At 42.2% G+C, this 25,013-nt stretch overlaps 1 protein-coding gene across 1 annotated transcript in view; it reads right to left on the reverse strand.

Annotated features, from left to right (window-relative positions):
• Positions 1-19,541: 19,541 nt before the first annotated feature.
• Positions 19,542-25,013, reverse strand: part of LOC149869046 (uncharacterized) — a 72,416-nt gene continuing 66,944 nt past the window's right edge. The window contains exon 6 of the mRNA XM_090037688.1: positions 19,542-23,865. The gene's annotated coding sequence lies outside the window, so the exon portion shown is untranslated. The remainder of the gene's footprint in view (positions 23,866-25,013) is intronic.

The raw sequence follows: 25,013 nt of genomic DNA on the forward strand, positions 1-25,013 counted from the left end.
TTAGTTATAGTATCAGTGCTGTAAGAGATGCAAGTAACAATATCAGACATCAGAATTCATAGCATCACCCCACAGTAGTCTTTGTTCAGGTTCACTCTTTTCCTGACTGCAGAATGAAGAATTGTAAGGTGTAAGTAGCAAATGAAAACTAAAACCACAGGGCTACAAATAAAATATTTAACACCAATTGTGGTAAATTCAGAGCCTGATCTGTGTTGAGAATAGTGCAGGACTGCACCACCCATTGAGAACAAAGAGGGACTGCACCTCAGGCACAAGCAGCCTCTCCCTCAGTGGCAAGAATTAAATAATGTGCAGCCAGTGATATAACCTGCCTTCATTAAATTTGATCCCAAATAAATTAGCAGCTGAACTAACAGGAGGAAATGGCATAATTGTTTTTCTTCTGGACATCTATACATGATTGTTTTTGTTGTTGTTATTACTATTATAACCTGTAGAACAAGGCAAAAATCAGCCTTTTTTCCCCCCTCTTTATTTTGCATTAGCGCCAGGTATTACCAAAACAAGAAAAGCTGATAAATCTTAAAATTAAACCTTTGACAGATAAAAGTATGCCATTTGTGTATCTGACAGACCTACACCCAAATGATATCCAGGGACATTTATACACGCATCTTTTTTCCACCAACACAGATTTTGCCATGTGCAACTTGTATAAGTGATGAAATGTGCATCAGAGTGCAGAAAATGGTGGCAGTGCACTCTTGAACTAATGTACCTCCAAAGTGTTTTAGTTCAAAAGTGCACTGCCACCATTTTCTCAACGCTGACGTGCATTTTTGCCACTTATACAACTGGTTGCATTGAAGCACTGGGTGCTTTTCCAAGTGCCTGGCACTGTGACACATCCATGTGTAAAAATGCTCTATGTGGCTACAGTTCATGCCACTGTTGTCAATGTGGTCCACTCTACATGTCGCAGGTATCACACAATTAACCAGTTAATTGCACAATTACCTTGAGACTAGCTGCATGTGCAAAGTACTTACTGCACAATAAAAAGCGGCAACCAGCTATGAAGTTAGACCTTGAAAATGTGTACTAACTTTATAGATAGTTGTTATCGAGCTTTCATTTGCACATGTAGCAGGCTCCCCCTAGTGACTGGGAGTCCTGTCAGCTGACAGGGCTCCTGGCTACAGGGGTGCATCTTGCCCAGCTGGGGCTGTGAATGCAACTGCTTGGGATCCGGAGTCCCTCAGCTGCAGACACTGGGTACACACTGTGCCTCCTGGCAATCCCCTGTGGATGGGATGATCACCCATGTGATAATTTCACCAACCCAGGTGTGCATGAAACCACTGGGGCAGGAAATCACTGCAACAGCAATTCCCCATACCCCAGGGGTGCTTTAGGCACCTGCATGGCTGGTTGGCTCTCAACTGGGGTTCATGAGGTTCCCAGCCACAGGAGCTGCTTGCTGGTGAAGGGGGAGCTTGGGATTGCCTCCCCTTCCCCCATCCAGCAATAAGGTGTGATGGGATCTGATTAATAAACCCACAATTACACTGTTGCCATGCACACATGGCATGGCCAGGGCTGCAGTTCTGGGAATTGTGCATTAGAACCCATTGTGCCTTCACTTGCATGTGTAGAGGGAGCCTATGTCTCCTATTAGTTTCTCTGGTTAGGCAGATAGGGAGTAGAGAGTCACAGATTAATTACTCCGTTAATGGCTTTTTAAAAAACAATGTAATGATGCTCTTTTCTGTTTTCTATAAAGATGACACTCTCGATCCTATCTAGTTTTCAAATAAAAGCATTTATCTTTTCAGTTTGTAAGACATTATGTTTTTGCCAAATGATTTATTTATGAAGCTCTGCAATTGTAATTATGAAATCCTGACTTAAAGTTGCTAAATGTGGCTGTATGTTTCAATAAGAACTTCACTGTGTACCCCTATATATACAACATATGTGATAAAAAGAACGATATTGCTAGAAAAATTACATAAGAAAACATGTGTATCAGTGATTTCTCAGGTTATCGGTTCTGATGAGAGTCCTGTTTTTTTCATATATTGTCTAACTGTTTTAGGAAATGTCTCTTGTACCTAAAATGCCATTTTTCAAATTAGATATACAAAAATGCTTCTATAACTACAGAGGCATAATGCTATGCTGAGGACATTTTGTTTGTTTGTTTACAGGATCACGCAGTCCAGGAGATCAAGTGCTCAGGGTGATGAAACATGCTTGTACTAAGGAGAGAGGTGAAAATAAATAGAGACTGCCAGTATATTTTGATATCAATAATTTTTTTTTCAGTGAATCCTGATAAATGCATTCAGACCCAATTCTGGTTTAATTTACACATCAATTATGCTCTGCTACTGGGCTCCCAGCCTAGTTGGGGACTCCTTCAAGTTTGAATACTTTGGAGTTTGCTTACCTGTAGCAGTTGCTTCTATTCATTTGGTGAAGCAAAAGGAATCTCACAATCTTGCCCTTGCTCCTTCCTAAAACATATCAGGTAATATTATTATCTAGATGTTTTCCCTATCAGAGGCAGGGATTAACTTAATCCCACATTCCACAAAACTGCAAACCTCTAGAGCTCTCCAGACAGAGGATTCTACTGAAGCAGGTAAAAAATTGAAAAAGATTCCTCCCTTCTGTTATTTATGAGTATCTATAGACATGCAGGGAGGCTGTTCTGATGTGTTTTAATTACAGCACATCAGAGCAGACTCAGTTAATTGAGTCTGCTGAAGCATGCTAATTAGTGTACTGCAGGCAGCATACAGGTCTCATACATCAGCATCCCCACGCTTCAAAATGGCTGTGAGGGCACTAACTAAAACTCATTCAATAAGTTTTAGTTAAAGTGCCCCCACCACTGTATTTGGAAATACAGGGATACTGATACACAAGAAGCTGTGGGTCCTTTAATTAGCATAGTTAAGGGCCTTGTCACAGGTTCACTTGCAACAGTTGCAAATGATTGGAAAGTTGTGATGCATTCACATACTTTTGATTGACCATAATCATCTCTTGCGGACCATTTAGAAATAGTCTGCAGACTCCCAGGTTAAAAACTACTGGTCTAACTGGATTCTTCAGTAAACATTAATCTTGGGCTTTTAAAAATATATTATGCATATTAATCTGGGAATGATTTTTATGTTCATCAGGGAAGTGTGAATGCATTCTAAGGAACATGCACAACAGTTTATATTGGAATTTATGTAGTACCCTTCATCTTTCATAACCAAACACTTTTAGGTGTCCTACAGTTTGAGAGATTTACCAAGAAGTACTGATTGTCTGAAACCTTCTGTCTGTACACAACACATATTGTCATGTTGATTCATAATAAGTTTATTTCCAAGAGAACTAAATGGAAACTTTTTGCACATTTCTGAGAAAGCAGGTGTCTTGTACACAAGATGTACATTGAATATGGAATTCACCCGTCAGTTGTGAAACAGGCTATATTCCCAAAATAGAACTCAAAACTGAGCTCACCATTTACATTTGAATAATTTTCTTAATAAAATGAGCTAATGACAGATGCATTGAAAAGCCTGACTGACTACCATACTTATGGGATAAAAATTACAAAATGTTGCTTGGGGTACTGAGTCTGAAATTATTGCTTTTCTGACAGTGGAAATGAATGCAACTGCTGATGAAATGAGTGTTGCCACACTGTCATGTTGGAAACATGAGGACCAGAAAGCCAGGAAAAGGTAGAAAAGTCAATGTTAATAAGACCTTGGGCACCCAAAGAAGGGCTGTCAGGGCATTCGGACATAATATGGTTGGACATCTGAGCTTGAGCACCACAGCTGCAGCCAGAATCGTTGGAGAGGTCCCAAGAGTGCATGCTTGCCTCAAACTGCCCAACACCTGTTCTGAGATGGTTAAGAACAGTCCAGGCACTGTGTGGCAGCTGTCATCTTGAGGAGTGGAAGCTGGTGTTGGGGATGAAGTTCTTGAGCCACAGTTCTTGTGCAGCATATTGTTTGCTTCACTGGTGGGAGGTCCATGCTGTAGGTGACATGCTGTCTTCAGATTTGATGACTTTATTGGCCAGAGTGGAGAAAAGGTTCTGAGACTTCAGGTGGTAGTTGGTTTACAGTTGCTTATCCATCCCTAGGTGAAAAATACCACTCCTGTTTTTGATCATTTCTAATTATTGGGGCATGTTATATCATCAGCCTTAAATGAAAAACTATCTGCATTGTTTTTAATGGGGAGTTTTATTTTTAAAAAAATGTCTAGTAGAGGTTTGGCATCTGTTAATATAAAATAAAGTAAAATGTAAAATTATTATTATTATTATACTCCAGTCCTTTGGGTTTTTTCCAATGTTGTGGGCAGTGGAAGAAAATGAAAGAGGTCTATTAAAAATGGTTCAATTTTTTAACAAACATTTTTCTTGTTTTCTTTTTACTGCCTTTTAACTTATGGTTGCAATACAACTATACAAAAAGAAAGAAAGACTTGAGTTAAGAAGTTGTGTATACCATCGGCTTTTTGTAACTGATGATAACAGCCTTGTAGTGTGTCCACTAATAGGCAAATAGTTTTGTATGGAGTAACACAGCAGCCATTGTCAGCAATACATCATCTTCAAGATCAAACGGACCCTGACAAGTGGATATGCAGAAGTGAATTCTTCTTTGTTGTCACAATGGCATAAACCCATTGACCTTCGTGTTGGGACTCAGAAGAAAACTTGACCTGTAGTCATTTTATTTGTTGTCTGTTCTATATTACAATAACCTGTTTTTTCACCCTTATTGAAGAAATAAAATTCCTGGCATGAAAGTCTCTCAGAACACAAGGAACTAATGGGGAGAGAGAAGGAGAAAGAAAAGATTTGACCTGACACTTGACCTAAAAGAGAAATTGGTGATCAACTCTTCATCTTCCTTTCTAATTGATATCTGCTCCTCAGTTTCCTTTGAGAGTGGTGATGGTAAGCTCCAATTGCAACTACATGTTTATGGATATGATGGTTATTATTTTGTTTTATTTTACTAGAATATTAAGTTCCAGTTAAATTATAAGGTTTGTTGCATAGTGTCATTGTTTTCACTGCAGCTGTGCTTCCATTTATTTGGATTTGTCAAGAACAGAGGAAGAAGTTGAAGCAGTCATGACCTGAAATAATGAGGGCATAACTCAGACTTTCTCTGTGCTGCCAGAAATGAAAGACCGGTTAACAGAGATTTTTTTCAGGAAAAAGAAGCAAAGATTAGTCCTCCCCTAAGTGTGTGGGCCTAGAGAGATGAGTCAAAGTCAAAGTTGTCAGCCCTATATATTTTTTTTTTACTGATGGTCTGCAGACTTTTTACTGACATTTATGCTGATATATGTTCTATATAATGTAAATGGAACCCTTCTGCAAGTTCTTGGGCAAGTGAAAGGTACATATTTAGGGGTTTAATACCAACCATATTAAAAAAAAAGTTGTCTGTAAAAATTTTCAGATAATGAGAAAAAGTCTTGGATTAGCAAACCTGTTTGATGGCAGCAATGGTTTTATGCCATACTTTTCCCACCCAAGGGAGCCAGCCTCCTGCTCATTCTCAGACTTTGATAGACTCTAATGACACCCTGTATCATGCCATCCCTCCCCAGCTTTACCCCCACAGGCTCTGCTGCACCATCTTCTTCTAAAACCATCAAATAAGGACTAATATGTGCCTCCTGTAACACAGCAATATTGCAGGTAAGGAACAGCATATAGCAGTAACACATGGCTGGTGTAGAGGAGGAGGCTATGGAGGCTCCCATGGGCTACACAGCTCTGAGAGAATGCTCCTTATAGGGTATTGTGCTCCTGCTCAGACACCAGGTGGCCATCCTGTGCACTCTCTGTCCATCAAACTTGTGTCCAGTTTCTTTTCAAGGAAGTATCTTCTATAAAACTTCCATTGCTTAGTTTTTTACAGTATTTTACAGACTTTGTGGACAGACATTATTTAGCCAATTTTTTTATGGACTGCTAATAAATTTACAGACACTTGCAAAACTGGTCAAAATTGAAAGTGACTTTATGTGATAAGAAACAGAGGGATGATGCTAGTGTCATAGTGGCTAAGTTGGTACAAAAGAAAGAGTTGGAGAGAATCTCAAATGGTCTTTTTTGTATTTTTTTTCTTCTCTTCATCTTATGTTGCCATTCATTCTACAGTCTCTGAGGCACCAGTCTGTAAGTCTTGGCTCAGTCCTGCATGTCATAAAACTGGCAAACAGACTCACCAAATGTACGCTAAGAACAGATAGTGAGAACTCTTAAGTATTGACTTACAGCTTTGGCTTTCTCTTGCTATTTTTCCTCCTTGCTCAGTGCTGATTGCAGATGGGTAGCCTGTCTTTTGTGATGTCAGAAATTAGAAAAATAAATAAAAGAAAATGGAGATAGAAAGTGTTCATGTACATATTTCACATGTTTCTCAACTTTCACTTTTCATTCATAACAGTCTGCAGTCAATAGCATGTAAATAAATGATTTATAAATAAATAAATCTTAATAATTTTGGCTGCTATGCATGTGATAACAGTTCTGTGGGAGGCTGGCTTAGGCCAGGAAAGATTAAGGAAGTACTGTATATTGAAAAGTCAAACCTCTGCAGGCTATTTCTGACCTAATGTACAGTTGTCAGGGCTGGAGCTTCCACTAGTTTAAAAACAAGCAAAATGGTCACAATGAAAACAAACTAAAACAGCAACAAAAGTACAAACTGACATCCCTTGTCAGGAAAACCAACAACTAATGAGATACTTGGAAAACCAGTCTGCTTGAGACATCTGATAGATTACAATAAAAAAGGTGAAATATTTTGAAAAATACAAGTATAAAAAATGTACAAGGAGGAGCTCTAGGTTGAAGGCAGTTCCATCCTGGCTGGAGGAAGACTGGGCTGACCCCAAAAGGATGGAGGAAGCTGTCCCAGCAGGGTGGGTAGCTTCCTGGCAGTTGGGGCAGCCCTCCCAGTGACATAGAGCTTGAAATGGGTCCCAATCTCCATGTGGCTGGCAGGCAGTGTCCCACCGAGCCAGGACACCTCTCCCCACCCTCTGTGGTGCCCTGCTGGGACTGAAAGCAATTTGCTCCTAGTCAGCATCTGCACATGTGGTATGGTACATTAATTAATTATCTCATGCATAATTAGTTACGGGTACTAAAAATGGCACATTACAGTAATATATGGCATGGCAATTGTTGCATACGTGTAGACAGCAATGCTTTACTATGCACATGTAAAATAATATTTATACCTTCTTGAATAATAAGAAAATCATATTTGGTCAGAAAGAGACCACAAATGAATTACCAAAAAAATGTGCCTAATGATCACACTTCATATGATTAAATTGGTTAGAACACAACAGATGCCCATCATTTTCTTTCCCCAAAATCCTTGACTGAAATAAGTGTAATGAGAAAACAAATTGTTGCTGGGAAAGAGGGACAGTGAAACTATTAAGAAAAGCACTTCTAAAAGGCAGTTAGTTCTAATCTAATAATTATTCTCTGAATAACAATGAAATATGCTGAACAATTTGATATAAAATGGTTGATGAAATGTATTCTGTAACAGAATTAATTAAACCATGTCAAACACAGGAATTATGGACGCTCCTTCATAGGCAAGAAAAAAATTAATTTTTCAAATCAAGACTTGTTTTTCAAATCAAGAATGTAGATTAGTCTAATGCACTGCAAAGTGTCTTATATAAATGCACCGTCTTAGACATGGCAGGTGACCTGGGTCACTTACCTCAGATGCCTGGGTTCTGTGTGTGTTTGTGTATGTGAGGTGTGCACCTACACACACACAATGTAGGCATCCAACTTTCATGCAGTCAGTGAGGACAGTGCCTGCATCTTACACAACTTCCTCTTCCCTGGGGTGATGGCGAGTGGGTGCTACACTCCTGGGGTCCCTGATTTCATCATTAGCGATATCAGCACTCCCCCTCCCAACCCTTATCAGGGGCCCAGCCTATACCCTCCTGCCCTTCCTCATGAAGCCCTATCGGGGCAGCTAGACCACTGGATGAATCCCCTCAATTATGGAATAGGTCTAGCACTGTGAGCACATGCAGTGTGGAGATAGGGGAGAGGGTGAGGCCTCCACTAATGTGTGTGGCCCCAGCCCTTCACCATGGTAGACTGTTCAAATCAATGAATCCCTGCCCAACTACCTCTTCACCTGTGTGGATCAGGAATTCTCCCCAGATGAGTAGGGATGGAGGGCTTTTGATGCCCCAGCCCTGGCACCAGATCATGGGTCTCTAGCTCCAGGCTCCTCTGGCCCTGCATCATGGGAACCACTGCCCACAACCCAGGCTTCATGGGCACCCTTCCCCTTTCCCTCTCTGTCCCTCAGAGGCAGACACTAGGGTGCAGGGGAATGCAGTGAGGAAGAGACATGCCTCTGTTTACAGTGTTGCAGTTGCCAAACTTTAACTGTGTTCAGTACAGCAAACCTGTTGGAACATTGACCATGTCTTAGCTTGGTCCTTCTTCCCAATTGACACAAAACAGCAAAACTTTGACAGAGGTTGAGTGGGGCGGTGGGGTTGAGAATGGGATGACAGAATCTGGAAGAGTGTTTAGGGTCAGAGGGAACACTACAGGGCCTCAACTTAACAAACATGGTACCTTGGAAGGGAGGTACAGTGTAGGTGCTTTTGACTTGGCATGCTACTTTCAGGGCTCTGGAGTCAAGACCAGGGACTTTTCCATGTAGGAGCTGGACAGCTGCATGATCACAGACCCAATGGCTGATTGAGAGAGCTGCAGGCTAGGGGGCAGCTGCTAGGTGGGAGGGGGGGACAAGGCTGTGGGTTGGGTGGCATCACGCAAACGGATCTCCTGGACCCTTGGTAACTACAGACCTGTGACCCACACCAATGCCTGGGGCTCGTATCAGGCAGCCAGACCAAGCTGGGAGCTGCTCGTCTCTTCCAAGGCTGTGCCAATTCCCATAGGACTCAGGCCAGGAGTAAGGCCATGGAGAGCGGTCAAGGGCAATCCTGGCAGGGGGCCCCGTTTGGGCCTTTTAGAAGGGAATGGATGAGCTGGGGCCCCTTGGCGCTGCTTTCAGAAACTGGCCTGGCAGCATCCTTCCCACCTCTTCCTGGAGTTCCTCTGCCCCTTCAGGACTGGGTAGAATTACTTAGGGGCCAGGGTATACAGGATAACTCCCAGTGGTCCAGGACTGTGTGCATTAACTTCTTACATTCACATTGTCTCCACTCCACTGTGCTGCAGGTTGTCTCCTCCAAACAGCTGGTAGTAATCTGGAGTCCCAAGTCATGCAACTCAGCATGTACATCCCGATTCATTCCTTGTGCTGGTTTTGCATCCCCTAGCAGCAGGCATCCGCTGAGCTTAGAGGCTGCTACCACAGGTTGTAACATCTCTTCTTTATTGTTCTAGCACCTTATATGCGCATCTTTCATTCATTCAGCAGGTATTTGATTGCCTATCTTTGACCCACCGTGCCTGCTGCTGTGAGCTGTTCTTCTGTGCATAGATGTGGAGCCTGGTGACAGGGGAGATTGGTTGGTTAGCTTGCAAAAGTGTGGGGAGGGACAGGTCTGGGGATGGGCTTGAAATTGTGTAAGGGGGGTTGGGGTTTGCATTGAGGGATCAATTCAGTAAATGCCTGCATCATAAGAACTGGAATCAGCCAGCACCTATTGGACTTCATAGGCTCACAGGGGGAAGGAAAACATGCTGTTGGGACACTTGCCAGCCTGTCCAGGTGTGGAACCTAGGAGTCACCCTGACAATGGGATAATGGTTCCTCCATCGGAATCCTTCCATCATGTGTGTCTTTTTCCAGGAGTGGGAGGGAAGGAGGTCTGGGTTTTTTTGGCAATGACATTTTTTTGTCATTCCTCCGGCACCACAACTGCAGTGGCTGTCAGACATAGCTGCATCATATCTCCTGTCCCTGACCTGAGGGTAACTTCTGCCAAAGCTGCTGTTTACCTTTTTGCCTGATGAGCTCAATATCATTGCATTTCCTTGAGTACTTTCAGGGGAAGGGGAACTGTTTACATCCTAGTTCTTGAGGTATCTGTGCTTAGGCTCCAGTCTCCCACAAAGTGCAGTATGATCCTAACAGAAGAGGCAAGTGTCAATTAGGCAGATTTATGATCCCATTGAAACATGCTCTCTTAAGTACAAGGTGGGGGAGGGATTGACTAGGCTCTAGGCTTTAGCAGGGGAGGGCAGGGGTGAGAGGAAAGCAGGTGATTCACCACCCCCCTAAGCTTTAGCATCCCTCCCACCAGCTATGACTACAAGGGGTGGACTTTGTCAGTCTCAGCTTCTGCTCTGCCCCTTCCTCCTCCCCACTCCCCAAGGGAGGTGGGGTCCATGTTTCCTCTGAGACCTGGGTCCCCATCACTGTTGTGTTGAGCTGGGGTGAACCTTACCATCATGGGTTACACAGCATCCTCACACATGGCTTGACTCATCTGAAGAAGTGCCAGTAGGAGTGGCAGAAGTGCCAGGAGGAGTGGTCCTGCAGGTTTTTCCAGTGAAGTGCCCTGTGCAGGGGACTGCTTCACAGGGCCTTCCGCACCTCATCCTCTGATGGAGTACCTGCGAATTATTCCTCCAGGTTCTATGGGAACCTGGAGGAATAATTCTATGCTTCTGCCCTTTTCTTGGTAAGGAAGCAAGGCAGGTCCTTTTAGAACAGCAAGCTCTGCCTCCAGCCCACAGACCACTTTGTAGTGTCAAGCACATAGTAATATTGCTTCCTCGTCATTGTGGTCTTGGCAAGACACTGCACCCAGTCTCTGTTTTGCCCCTATCACCTGCATCTGCTGGGTGACATGCTTGAAGACATCTCTGATTTGATCCCCTACCTGGAGCTGGCACTAGATGTCCTCCTCAACCCAGGTGATGAGATCCCTTATTTCCCCGAACTGCTACTTGTGTCCCCAGCCTGGCTGGTGGTGGCAGACAGGCTGGGTTCCTCCATGGTTTGTGGTAGTGCCTATGCAGTCTCAGTGTCCATGACTGCATGAGTGGCTGCAAGGGGGTGGATGGATAGATGGATGGAAGCAGTAATGGACATACAAGGGTGCAGTTTGCAGTACATGTTTCTCTGTCACTTCAGAGGTCTCGGGCCCCTGCTTCATCTTCACTTGGGCTCCACTGTTCAGATTACCTCCAAAATCTCAAATTGTTTAAGGGTTTTCAGCTGCTACCTCTACCACACGGTAAGTGTAACTTCTGTACCTCGCCTCCATCATCATTTTAGGAATAGTGCTGTATTTTATACTTTGTCCTTTTCAACCTTTTATGAAATACCTGGCAATATAAAATAGATTTAAAATAGCTTCGGTGTTTTATACAGCTTCATTGCAAATGCAAATTTGTCACTGTCAAACTTTAGTCCTTTCAACTCTTATTTGATACTAACATCAACATTATTTTTCTGCCTATCATTTGATTGTAGGTAGTTTTCCTATTAATTGTTGTTTTATCCAAATTTGTATTTATCACTAGACTCTCCTACTACTTCTATTTAATTCATTTACTCTTTATTTTCTCTAAACTAATTTATTGAACAACTATAATGCAAGCGATGTTGTCTTAATTTAGTCAACTATCTTTTAAATAGTAATAGCGTTCTGAGTATTGTATACCAACAATCAGAAGGAGATGAAGTCAGAGGTATATCAACATGGAGTGACAGGGATAGGCTGCTTTTTCTCTGTACAAGGGTCTAGAGAGAAAAGAGCACTTGAGGAGTGACACTTTACCAATGATTCTTTGAATGAAACTCAATCCCACTAATTTACAATGTAATTGTTAGAAGAAAGCATATGCCTCCAAGTAGTTAAGAGCAATTGATTCTCCAGAAAGAACCTAATCTTTTTTCTGGTTTAAAACAATTTTCATTTAAAAAAATAAATCCAGCAAATTTAGGCTGGTAGGTGATCCCCTTGAAATCAGTAGGGTTGTGCCCTCACAGGCAGGGGATTTGCCAGGAGTAAATTTTACATCCTCACTGCAAATTTCCAGTGTGGGGAGCATTTTAACATGCCAGGCATGTGGTTTGCACTACTGTAAAGGTTTGCAATGCCACAAATTACACTTCCCTGCATGTCTGGATCTGACTTAGGGCTGCTAATGCACATCGATAGGTGTTCGCAGGATTGAGGTTTAAAGACTTCTGTAACTGAAAGGGTTAAAAATGTCTCTCTCACTTTTAAGGCATATTTGCTCTGTACCTCTGACAATACTTCAGCCATGGTTTGCCATATATTTTGGCCAATATTGCATACTTTTCTTCAAGCCTTTCAAAGGGACTTACATTAATGTGAGCAGCAACAGTGACACCGAAGAGGTAATGGACAATGGTAACTGTCCTTCCCCCAAAGGAAAGGGTATGAAAGAAAACATTGGTGTTTTAGCCTACTGAAAGAACTATATGCCTAAATATCAGCATCTACTGTATTACACATAGACACACCAGATCATAAAAAAAAAAATGACATGCTGTTGAAAAGGAGCTTGTTTGAAATTTTGTTTTTGTCAACTTAAACGATAAAATAAAATTGACAGGTTTTCAAACCACTTTGGCATTCTCAGATAAACGATGTTTATAACCATGTTGCTAGAAATGGGAAAGAGCCTGAAAGGCCCACATACCTTCTAGACACAGTTGTTCAATGATGTCAATGAAGCTGGGCAACTACTTCCCATTTGTGCCATCAAGAATTTATTGTAAATACAATAACTACCTGTTTCCTACCGCTGCCATGTCAATTAATTTTACTTTCTTAGGCTTACCTGCTATCCTGTTTGAAAAGATCTTGAAAATCTCAGCTTTTAATTGGTCACTAAATGTTTTAAAATAAAGTAATCTTTACAATAGCCTTTAAGTACTTAAGCATTAAGGGCACCCATACATGTGCCTGAAGCCTGTTCTGACACATTCTAATTAGAAGGTGTTAGAGCAGACTCAATTAATTGTTTGGATTAATTAGAAAACTCTTGGCATCCCATATATTCAGCAATTCCACATTTCAAAATGGTGGTGGGGGTGCTTAAGCTAAAGCTAGTCAAACAATCTTTAGTTAAAGTGCCCCTACCACCCTGAAGTGAGGGACTCTGGATACGCAAGATGTTGTGAGCATTTTAATTAGAGCACTCTCAAGAGCACATCCAACATTTTTATTTTACACAGGGGGAAGCTGAAGAAAAAGGTACAATTTTCTTCTCCAATTTCTGAAGGCAAGTTTTTCTTCAAGGCTTCTACATTCCTACTCTTTGGATAACCCCTCCAGACCACACTTCTTATTTTCGACTCTTTTCCCTAGTGATCACCTCTTTGGTGAACACTCTAGAGAATCTTGAAAATTGAATGCTTCAATAAATTCTAGCCTGTATTACCTAATTTACTTTATTATAACCATTGGAGGTAAAACAATTGTACTGATGCTTTAGATTGTTTCACAGACCTCTCCTGAATGAAGATCAGTACAAAAAGAAAATGAAGCAGAGGCATCATATTAATTCAACCCTATGGATTAGGAGCCATTTGGATCCACATGCCAGATCCAGGGCATGTTCTGGAATGACTGTTGCTGAGGCTGTGTGTGGCACAGTCATGCTCTGGCTACTCCAGAGCCATGCTGGATGCGGCAGCTGCTGTGGTGCTGTCCTGCACACAGTGACCACACTGCATGAACTGGTCACTCCAGGGCTATGCTGCACATTATAGCTGTGCAAAGCTCTGGTAGCCTATTTGATTCGGAGAAGATATGGCCTGATTCAGTGGCTGAATCTCCAAATCTGAATTAAATCAGGAAACCCATTAACAGGTCCAAATCAAATCAGAAGCCTCCAAATCAATTTGGAGATTCGGAAGGCTTGCAGCAAATAGAAACTGAGAAGAGGGATGGGGAATGGGGTCATCTTCCATGTATGGAAAAGGCTGAGAGTGGGGAAAGACTGCTCTGATATTAACATCTGTAGTTGGCCAGTGACTGTGTTCACTGTGTAGGGACCATCCCTACTGTTTTCATCCCTCTCTGCCTTAACGTACACAAGTGATATGAGTTTTGCTTGCAACAGTTTGAGGTGCCCTTTCACAGCAACCCCTGCACCAATCTCCTTGAAACTTAGCAGGCTTCATGTGCTCAGAAGGGACTGTTTTAATTCAAATCTGTAAGAAAATGATAAAGTTATAGGTATTTTAGTGATTCCCCATTATAGTCTATGGCCAAATTTCTGAATCGGTGCCAAATCTCTGAATCTGAATCAGCCAAATCAAATTGGGACAGCGATTCGAATCACTGAATTGACTGAATTTGAAGCCAATACTAACTGCTTCGCACAGGCCTATTGCACATGGTGGCCACTCTTGTGCATGCTAGTGGATGCAGCATGGAGCAGATGCATGCTGGAGCAGGGCTGGCCCCATAGGTATTATGGTTCCCAGAGAGGCCAGAGCAGGTACTGTGTGTAGTATATAGGGCTGTCCTGTGTGTCCCATGTGCTGCCTGCAGGTTAACTCTGGGATCTTCAGGCAGCATGTGGGGGTTGGATGATAGGGTTCTGCAGGCCACATCTGGCCTGTGAACAGTATCTTTGACACCCCTGTAAGTATCCATACAAGAAAAATCCATGCACAGCACAGAGTTATATTCCCAAGAGCCTTGAGCTTGAGTCTTGGTGTGTGTTTCATTCTAACAGTAATCTTTTACTTAGGAAATCCAAGGCAAGCAGCTTATCAATTTTTGACATGCTGGGACTCCACTAGACCTCTAATAGATTTCCCTTTAGTCTAAGTTTACTTTCAGCTTTAGCACTCTGGGGACTCAGCATGGTGTTATTTAGTATGTTATCTATTAAGGGGGTGGACTGGCCTCAAAAAATTTCTATTACTATGACTAGAGACCCTGTCTATTCAGTCAGTTCCTAATGCATTTGCAAAGATGCTCAAGTACATGAGTCAAAACTAGGTACAAGAGTCAAAACAACAAGAAAATAGTATGTTCTTCCCCAGCACACTACCCACATTTGGGAATAGCCAGATTTGCTCAGTTTTGCTCCCTCTCTCAGTCCCCATGATTTACATGTGGATTCACTTGCAGGCACAAGTTTTGGGGGAGATGGGTCATTTGCCTTTACTACTGTCCCCATTTCCAGAGACTTCACAGACTGTTTTATGGCACTGTGATCCACTACTGGAAGTGGCTGGGATTGGATGGTAGGGGAAGTGAGAGAAGCACTGTATTACTTTTGTGCTGGCTTTGTTCCCCACTACCCTATGGAGATTTCACCTGACATTCTATTTTTCCAACAAGAACAATTTTGTGGCTGAAATTCCCTTTTTTTTGAGCTACAGCAAATCACTATTTCTAGTGATTTGGTTATAAATTAGGAAGAAGAATCACTGCAGAGTCATAGAAGTCTTGAGATGTTGCTGTCATGATAGCTTAGAAGATATACAAAAGGCAAGAAGTTTGGGGTTGATATTTTTTGTTAGACCAGCTGTATGGTTGGTATAGACATAGGCAAGAATGAGGGTATCACAGTACCCTTCCTCAGTCCTTTGAGGCAAAAGCATACACAGCTGCATGCAATAGCAGATGAAACAAAGGCTTGTTAAGTAGGGCAATTATCACCTGTGAAGTAACAGAAAGATTATAATGAACCATGAAGTCATTGTCTCTATTAAGTCCTTGATTCTTAATATCCAAATGTTGCTTTCAGTGGACCCTGCCATCTCTGGGCATTAGTGTTAAGGTAGCTAAGGTCGTATTTAGCTTGCCTGCAATGCCACAAGTAAAATTTATTAACCCACAGCCTGCTATACATTTTACATATGGGACTTGTTCCTGTCAAAGAAAAATCTTTGGTTTCAAATGCCAATGGTAAAAAGGTCAAAGGCTAACATAACATATTTCGTCTTTATAGTTCTGTATCCAACACCCCTCCCAACTTAAAACACATGCGTAGTCAATCTCGCATGAAACCTAAGAACACACAGAGTCTGTTCACAGTCATGTTTGGCAGTCCTGTAATTATTCATGCCTGGCATGTTTCAATAGGCCACCCTGTAAACTATAACTTTAGAAAGATTCCATCGGTGGAGACCTCCATGCGTGCCCAGGAGATATAGTCAGCAATTTGGCCAGTTGCTGACCTCTCCCTGCCGATGGTAAAAGTTTTCAGGTGTATTCGTTTTTGCCGGCTCGTCCGTTCTTGTCAAGAGCTCACGAAAGTCTTCAGACCGAAGTTACCTGTATGCTTTGCTTAAAATCTGCACCACGCAGTTTGTAATCTGTGCAACAAAAATATTTGCATGCTGAGCTGAATAAATCAACTTCTCTTTCTACACCGCAAGACCACAACTTCCTTCCTACACTGCAATCTCCTGTGGTGTAAGTAAAATAAACTTTTTGTGTAATCAAGACGCTTTAAAATCTCCTGACTCCAACCCGCCGCTATTACCCACCTGTCTGACTACCTACCCCACCCACGTCCAGCCGGTCATGCCGACCCAGGCTCGCAGGTCAAGGGTACACCGGTCATCGGACGCGACAGTTCCCTGAGCAGTCAATCAAGTTCCTTTTTAGGAATGTTGAAAATACTTGAATTATATAAAGGGTGTGGTTTTTTTGTTTTGTTTTATTCTCTTTAATATTAAAGAAGCACACTACCTAGATTATTTTGTCTCTTAATACATGAAATATATGGGTCTTCTGGTCTCCATTTCATACCAGTGAATCAATGTTTTCCAGAGCTGCAACAGGCTGATGAATTTCTGTTCTGACACTCCTCTTGTAAAGGTGTTGTGGAGGCCTCCTTTGAGCACTAGAACTGTGAAGTGAGACAAGGAGTGATTTTTTTCTGTGAAAAATGGTGTCTTACCTGTGTTCTGGTATCCCTATGTTTTATCTCTTTTTAGTGGTTATTTGTTCTGGTGCATAGTTTTAATCTGGCGGCACCCACAAAGTTTCCATGGGGACATTTAGTGCGTTGGATGAGGTATACAATATTCTGGGATAAACATGTAATAGTCTGTGGATTCTGATGTTCTTGTTGTGAGGAGTGTTGCTTGTACTTACTCCTAGCTGCCTTGTTGACTCCTGCAATCTAGGGTTTGGCTGTAGGATTTGAACTCTTTCCACTGTGGAATAATCCCATCATCCCAAGCAAATGAATGATGTGGAAGAAATTCTATTAAAACATCATCACTGGTGTTTCACTCTCCTCTTTTTACCCTGGATTTTTCTGAAGGAAAGGTAATTTTGGCTCCCAAATTTCATTTTGACTGTCTTATTATCATGTCAGCAATGACCTTCCTGTGACTGCTGATCTCTGACATGATTACACTCTCTCTTCAGATACTTCCTCTATATTTGTCATTTATGACACATTTGATCTTCTTAAGAACTTTACTGTCCTCAAATATTTCAGATCCTTTTCCCCTTAATATGAATGTGCTGGGCCAGATTCTTCCCTTGTGCAATTTCCTCATGACCTGGCTTGGGTATATTTTCTTTTGGGGATTTTTCAGTGGACCTTTTGGGAATATATCTCACTTGCCATTTGTTCTTCCATTCATCAGTTTTTTTCATTTTGATCTATTAGTTACTTTGTACTAATGTCCATGGTGACCCTAGTGTAAAGAACATGATGTTTAATCATCCTACACTTGCAAAAATAATCTTATTGAGCTGTGAACTGGTGGGTGGGTAAGAAGCTATTCCCAGAGAGGTCTAATCTATTGGGCATCTATCATCATGAACTCTAAATTTCAAACAGAATTAAAAAGCAGAAGGATTAGGTTACAGAGGTTTACTTCCCTTTTTATATCAACCCAAGCAGTCTAATGTTACATATTGATTCACATTTTGCCTATGAATGTCTCATTAGCAGGGATCAGAGCTTTCTGTTTACCATGGGAAAATACTGATTTTCCCTTTAAAGAAGAAAAACATGGGTTTTCCCCTTTGAAGCAGGAAAACACAGGTTTCCCCTTTTGCAAATAGCTCTCTGAAGGCTGGCAGAGTTCCAGCCTGCAAGAGCTACTTGTAAAAAGGAGGAAAACCCTAAACCCTGTCTGAAGGGGGTAGAGGCAGGGCCTGATAATCTGAGTCAGCCAGAGCTGGCTCAGACTCACTTTCTGTCCTGTGGACTTTGGGTAAGTAGGACTTTTGGGGTGGGGGGCAGTTGGGGACTCCCTCCAGAAAGGCTGTGGTTCGGGTAAGGATTATGCTGCCAGGGGGTTGGGGCCTGCTGGAACAGCAGGCAGAGTGGGGAAGGAGCAGGGCAGGGATGTGTGGATGGCATCACCCTGTCCTGTGGTGTGGGCTGAGGCTGGAATGGGTGCAGGCATCCTGCTGTGGCTCTTTCCAGTTGGGCTCAGGCTGGGACTGGAACTGGGGGTACTTTCCAGCTGGGGCAACAGTGGCAGCAGCTCAGTGTGGGAGGGAGACATGGATGGAGGGAGCATGTGCTGCACCCCTACCCACTAGGCCAGGCATGCCTACTAGGCCAGGTACCCTCAGGGAAGGATTGGGGGCTGGGGCTGGGGGTGCTGCCCAGCTGGGGCAGTGCCCAGGGCTAGGGCCCTGGGGGGGAGGATTGCCCATCTTCTATGCCAGTGGCCACTGCCCCACTGCTCATCACTCCACTGTAATATATCCTGCTGGCCTGCATCTGTGGTGGCTGCTGGTAGCTTTGCTGGGGCTAGCACTGGGGGCAGTGGCTGGGGGTGCACTGCATGGCAGGGAAGAGAAAGGGAGGGGAGGATTGGCATGTGCTATCTTGCCCAGGCTCAGGCCTTGTCAGTCTTGCCCACCCCAGGAGTATTGCTGGTCCTGGAAACCACTCAGGGGGGTTGTGATGGGCTGGAGGGGAGAGGAGGGAGGTAGCAGCAGGGTCTATATGTGTGTGTGTGTGATGGGCTGGGGGTGGCAGCAGGGAGGGGAGTGTATGTGTAAAAGAGAAAGAAGGGGGGGCATGCCCTAGGTAGAAGCAGCCTCCAGAGCTGGGCCTGCAGCCCCCCTGGCTCACTAAAGCAGCTGGTACAGGGGGAAACTGGCCTGGAAGGGAAGGGGCTTGGCCAGCCAAAGACAGGCCCAGCCCACTCTGCGAACCCCAGTCCAGGGTTTCCTGGTAAGGGCATGGGGTCTGCTGGAACCTAGGCACAGGTACAGGGAAGTAGAACAGTAGGGGCTAAAACTGCTCAGGGCCACAAAACAGGAGGCATGACAGCCACAGCTGGATCTGTGGCCTGGTGCAGGGTTGGGAGCTGCTGCCAGGAGGGAGTAAGAGGAGGGCAGGCAGGGCTAGGATGGCTGTGGGTTGGGAACGATGGATAACAGCATGGGCAGGGGCAGGGCATCAGCATATAAGTGCTACTCAGCATCACAAAGCAGCTGTGGGAACAGCTGCAGCTGGACTTGTGTCCTGGTGAACAAAGGGAGCAGGGAGAACTCTGATTTTCTATGATAAAAAAACAAAAATCAAACACCAAAATATATAGGTATTTAGAATTTTATTATAATGATTGAGACACTGGTAGGCTCCCACATTGCTTTAAAATTGTAAATATATCAATAAAACATTGTGTTTGTCTGATACCTATATATAGTAGCCTTTCATTTTAATCGTGGAAAACCACAAATTTTGGGGGTTTTAATCAGAGAATTTTGTGTTTTTATCAGTTAATTGTGTTTTATCAGATAATTTTGGATTTTTAAAGAGTGAAAACCAGGATCCTTGCTCATTAGTATTTGTTATGAAGGAAAACACATTTTAAAGGTGGCTCTTACACCTAAAGCTTAGCCACATCTCCACTGGCAAAAAAGGCTCCATGGTTGAGGCTCTGTCCTTGGTGCCCAGTAGCTGATATCTGGGTCTATTCCACTGCTGTGCCTTGTCGTCTATAGAAAATAAGGTTGTCTTTGGGTCTCTGCTCAGTAGAGAAATAAGACAGGTTTGGCGGCAATAACAGTAAAGCACTCTGCATTTAAACACAAAAATCCCTTTGTTTGGAACAGTCACTCCTAGTAGCTTAAGACTTCTCTTGCGGTTAACCTTAACTGACCCTGAAATCAAGTCAACTTCTGTCATGTTATTGCCCATGAGAACAGAAGCCAATGTAATGAGAAAACAAATGGGGCGATTAACCTTCCCAAGAGGGCTGTTTCACAACATACTAATAACTTAAATGTGGTTTCTCTGTCTATTCATCTAACCTCCACTGGATGAAGTCAAATAGATTGGGAGTCACCTGATTTTACACACACACACACACACACACACACACACACACACACACACACTCTCACTCTCACTTTCACTTTCTCACTCTGGCTCAGCCACTCACACTCATGCTTGTTCACACTCACCCCTACCATCTCTTTCACATGCACATTCTCTCTCTATCTCTTGTTCACTCTCTCTCACACATGCACACGCACACAGGTCTTAGAGTATAGAGACCAATATGTAAAATGATAATAACTGTATATTGAAATAAGGAAAGAGATACTTCTTCTTTCTCATGTATACTTAAGAACCAGAAATTAAATTCAACACTGAGAATAATAAAGAGGGCATTAAGTAGGAGATAATGAAAGAGCCATCACACTTTAAAAAAAATATGTGCTTTTGGGATTTTGCTTTTCTGGTATGTATATGTCTGTTGTATATTCTTGCCTGTTAGTTTATTTTGTGTAATGGGAGTTTCAGACCATACCAAAATATGGAGTGGTTTATTACAGTTATTCTTCCAGGAACTGTTATTGTTAGGGTCTATCAGTGTTTTGATTTTATATCTTGTTTTGAAACAGTCATGAATTGGATGTGCTAATGCTCATTAAAATCAAACTTGCCCTAAAAGTTGATAGCCCATTGTTATTTCTAGCTTCTATAATATTTTATTTCTATAATATTTTATCTACAGTGATTCAGCTGCTTTTAATCTGTTTTTCATCAGTTGAAGTTGAGCAGAACTTAATATATTTTGAAAAAAGTATAATAATATTCAGCATCATAAACAATACAGGAAAAAAAGGAAAGTGACTGTATAATTGCACTAACATCCCATGAAGAAAGCAGTAAATAACTTCCAGCAGGTAAGGGTCTGAAGGGCAGTATATTACACTCTGAAAGTTGCATGGTATTTGTACTTTCATCCATTTACACTCATTGTTAAACCTGTTTTCATTCACTGTCTGTACAAGACATTTACTGTGTGGTTGACTAATTAGCTGCACAGTAAAACTTGCATATCTACATGTGCACCCTTATTAGACTGGAGTAAACTAATTTACTCCACAGAAGGTTAGTGTTGGCACTAGATTTATGACCCAGATACTGCATTCCTCCTCTGAGTCTGTTCTTCTCCCCTTCTAGTTTTGGTGGTGCACCAGAAATACCAGCACAGCTGCGGTGAGGGCCAATACAGACAGAACAGCTGCTTACAAAGTGGGGCTTCCATGGTGGCTGCCAGTCCATTCCTGCTGCCTGACTTGGTGGAGCAGGTAAGTTTTCTTGCCTCTTCACATTCTGTCAGTATATTCCTTTGTTTCCCAAACCCATCTAATGCACACATTTTAATTTGGTCACTTACTGGTGTATTAATTTGGTCTGTCCTTCAGATCAGGAAATCCCAAGAGCTCTGCTGCAATTGGGCTCTGTGACCTAATGCCACCTTATCTCATGTTATGGACCGGTGTGGTGCATGTCTTCAATTTCCCAGCCTCTGTGTCTTATAGCTTCAGACACAGTAGGCCTTGAAGGAAACTGCCACAAACAGGCTTTTAGAAACCAATTAACCCTTGCCATTGCCCTGGGCCATTGTTCTAATGCAATATCTATTTTATCTGCAAGTCAGTTCCCAAAAGCAAATCTCTAAATATCATTTTCTAGCCATCAGTTAGTATTTGTAAATACAAGTACTAACCTGCTGCAGAGTTTTTTACTCCACAGCAGCACATGTGTAGATGCTGCCCCAGCTGACCGGGGCATGTATGTACTTCAGTTTGGGGGCTACCTGCCATCTAGCCCACTGAAGCACTATTGTGTCCCATCCAGCCCCTCCACAGGAGGCCAAGTTGGGGAGAGCAGCCCTGGGTTGGCAGGCTGACCCATCCTGATCCCCTGCAGCTGGGGTTGCTCCAACTCAATTTAAAGTGCTGTGATCTCAGGCACAAATGTAAATACAGCAGCCAGGAACAATACGTTCTGGTGTGATAAACACTGGAATTTATTGCAGTGAATTAATTTACATGTGTAGACTCACCTATTGGGACAAGATTTGCTCTCATTTACGCTCAGTGGGTACATCTGCACGAGACGCTACATTGCCATAGTGAAAAGCTAAGGTGATGTAGTTTATTGGTACAGTGATGTAGTGTCAGCAGGCACAAACTGTGATGTTAATGCTACTGCACAGTAGCAATGAGCTGCTTTGCAGTAACTACTTCACAGTGACTGTGATTCTTGTTGCTACTGTGCTCAGGTGGACCCTGTTGAGATCTTATGACACTATGATGGGTCTTCTATCAGGCAAGGGGACTAAAACATGGTTGTCCTAAACTAAAAGCAAGTTTATTGAACCCTAACAGATACAACTCTAATTATAATTGAAGCAGCATTAGCAGTTTAAAATTTTAGGTTTGTAGCTAGTCAAAGCAGATGCTCACCACCCAATAACGTTGCAAATGCAACTTCACTGGTTGATCATGCTGCAAAGTCTTGTCTGGGGCTCCTGGTTCGCACATCTGATGTTGAGGCAGGATCTTAGATTGGTGACAGGATCTCTTAAGGCTGTTGTCAGGAGTGGTCTGAAGGGTACACTCCCTCATTGCTCTTTATATGCCATATAGCTTGCATTTCTTAATGCATAAAATTAGCTTAAGCCTTCCTCCTAATGCATATTAATAGTCTTGTTTCTGTTTGCCAGATATGGTTATCTTTAACCGGAGTTTTCTGTTCTGAGGTAATCTTTTCATACTTAGGTAGGGGTAGTTTTTTCTCCAACTATTCCTCTTTTGTCCAGACTATATTTATTCAATTTAGTTAGCCAGCTTTCCAATTTGTTTTAAGTTAGGCACAGTATTTTTTCATCTGCTCCTTTCATTGGGTGCATGTCTCAACCACAATTCAAACTAAGCATGCAGCTTGAGCTAACCGCAAAGGTCAAACCCAAGCCCGAAGGCCTTTGGGTCCCAACAAAATGACCCATGTGCCACTGAGACTGCACAGTAACAGTAGATATTGCACAGTCAGGGACACATGTAGACAGGTCCAGTGAGTAGCTCCCAGAATTCAACTTCTACGATGAGCAATGCTGCATAGGCCCTTTCTCAATGGGAAGTGTAACAGAAATCAGAGTTTAACCCTTTGTCTTAAAATCGTGCATCTCAGTCTCCCTTCAGTGCAACTTCTTATTCTGCACTGTAGTGCATCCTATTTTGCATGTTGGTAATCACATCTCACTCAGTGAAGAAAGCTGAACTGGGCATACATTTTTCAATGCATATTTTTATCCACCTACTACAGATCAGTATGTTTTACTTCACAGCTTCAAATTCCAGCCTGTGACCAATAGTATAGCAGGTACAGTTAATCTCCAAGGTAAGCTGTTTGCCTCTTACCTTGGATAACATGGTGGTTAAGATCAGGGTTTAGGTACTCAGTCTCAGCTCTCAGTTTTAACCACAGAGGGTTACTGGCAGGATGCTTTCAATTGGAGTTACCAGCTCTGGAATTTGTTTCACCTCTACTCTGTTGGCTTAACAGAGCTTTAATCTGTTGATGTTCAGAGTACACTGCAAGCCTCTATCTTCATTTCCAGATGCTGCCTGAGGAGTCTGTATTAGCACAGTAAAGGGAAAAGTTATCAATTTGAATGAGATTGGTAGTGTGAAAAGAGCTCGTATATGCCAATCTTAGTGAAATTTCACACATGTTTGTGGTTTAGACTGTATGTGTTTTAAGAACACTGGGTAGGGGCATTTTAACAACTTGGAAGAAACAGTTAGAAATACATAAATACTGTAGCAGGTCGGAGGAAATGGAAAAATATTTTCCTCAGGATATTAAAATTGTGGCCTTTGGTACATGTGATCCTGTAACAACATCTCAACTGAAATTGACAATAGTGGATTAGGTGCATTGTTATGTCTCCTGTTCTACTTGCTTTTTCAAATAAAAGGAAGGAGCTTTATTCCTCAAAACAACTGGTTTCTAAATGCCTCCAACGTTTACAAATTTCAACAATCAAAACCTAAATGTCTTAGGTATTTGTGAATTGTTCCCACCTTCCCAGAAGTTTTTAAGGGAAAACATTGTATTATTCCATAACATATTTCCGCCACTATTAAGGGAGTGCTGCTTTGTAGCAGACTTGCTCTTTTCTTGCTCAACACAAAGGCTTTGGAATGTATTGTTGGAAACATATTTTATTTTACATAATCCTTTTAAGTTAGTGAAAATGCCTAAACGAGAACCAACATTTTTAACCATCTGTAACCTCCTTTGGGAATTATGAAACTGAAATGTATTGTGAAATCTGAAAAGAATTTAAAATGCTGTAAAAATAGGCTGACATGTGGCATGCACTAACAAAGTTTCAGCCAGTCCTGACTAGAATGTTCCTCCCGACATATCACAGAATACTTCATAGGCAAGAAAAACAATCATAAAAGGAAAAATCCTACTTCAAGCAGGAAATAAAATAACTTTTCCATATACAGAAAGCACTTTAAAAGTCACCTGCATATTGCATTTGAATATTTCGTATAGTGGTCTCAAATGTCCCCTAAAACAGCTTGGTCAATGCATGTCAAAGTAAAGCAAATCATTATTTTAACACAAAAATTATATTTGAACCTAGTTCAAAACTTCCCAGAGCTAAAACAAATTTAAAAATGAGGCCTGCCCAGGAAGGTTTGAGGAGAAAAGGGACCAAAAACTTTGTACAGTTGATCTCATTATATACTCCCGCTGACCTGGTTTA

Source organism: Crocodylus siamensis, chromosome 3 (genome assembly GCF_052110815.1).
Source record: "Crocodylus siamensis isolate JL-2025a chromosome 3, ASM5211081v1, whole genome shotgun sequence".
NCBI classification, from domain to species: domain Eukaryota; kingdom Metazoa; phylum Chordata; order Crocodylia; family Crocodylidae; genus Crocodylus; species Crocodylus siamensis.